The sequence below is a fragment of the Eptesicus fuscus genome, chromosome 1 (assembly GCF_027574615.1).
Source record: "Eptesicus fuscus isolate TK198812 chromosome 1, DD_ASM_mEF_20220401, whole genome shotgun sequence".
Classification (NCBI taxonomy): Eukaryota; Metazoa; Chordata; class Mammalia; order Chiroptera; family Vespertilionidae; genus Eptesicus; species Eptesicus fuscus.
Genome location: NC_072473.1, coordinates 96,395,003 through 96,395,775, shown reverse-complemented (window position 1 = coordinate 96,395,775; position 773 = coordinate 96,395,003). Strand labels below are relative to the sequence as shown.

Sequence of the window (773 nt, the reverse complement as noted above, 5' to 3'; positions counted from 1 at the left end):
ATTCCCGGAGGGCATGGCACCCATTGTGGGCTTGATCCCCAGTGGGGGTGTGCAGGAGGCAGCCAATCACTGATTCTCTATCGTCATTGGATGTTTCTATCTCTCTCTATCCCTCTCCCTTTCTCTCCGAAATCAATAAAAATATATTAAAAAACACAAAAATCATGCAAACAGACTGAATGAAAAGTCTGGTCATCACTTGAACTAGTGCTGATATAGTGATAGAGAGAGGATATTAAAGAAAGAGTATTTTGGTTCCTAAGAAGTGATGTTAATGTACAAGAGGGAAAAGGGTGTAAGAGAGGGAGAGTGATAGACCCAACTCAAATCTTGCTCCAAGACACCCGTGCCCTTTTGGATAAAGGGATGTGAATCCTTGAAGAACCTGAATGGGAAGATTTCCCAAAAACCCTCGGATCCTAATTCTCGGTAAGGTCTTTACAGAGGCAATTAGGAGACTTTAGGGAGGATGGTAATTTGCCCAAATTGAGTGAAACTGCCCAGAAAACTACACCACCTTCCCTTTAGGGCCACCACAAGTGTTGTAACTATTGTGAATTACCACACTCAAAAGAGTGCCAATCATATATTATTGTACCTGAATGGCACCCTTTGGAGTGGGGCACTGCACAAAGCATGATTAAATGTGATGACTCTGCCCAAATGCTCCCCAGCCATGTTACTTTCATAATCACCCAATGCTTCCAGCCCATGTGTGACCCCCAGAATTTATACCACAAAATAAATTAACACACACTCCAATGCCCTCCCAT

The 773-nt window shown here is 43.1% G+C and overlaps 1 non-coding gene across 1 annotated transcript; it reads right to left on the bottom strand.

Moving 5' to 3' along the window:
• Nucleotides 1-551: 551 nt before the first annotated feature.
• MIR507B (microRNA mir-507b) lies at nucleotides 552-631 on the bottom strand. Its single transcript, NR_129196.2, has one exon. It is a non-coding gene; the product is annotated as a microRNA mir-507b (primary transcript).
• Nucleotides 632-773: the final 142 nt, after the last annotated feature.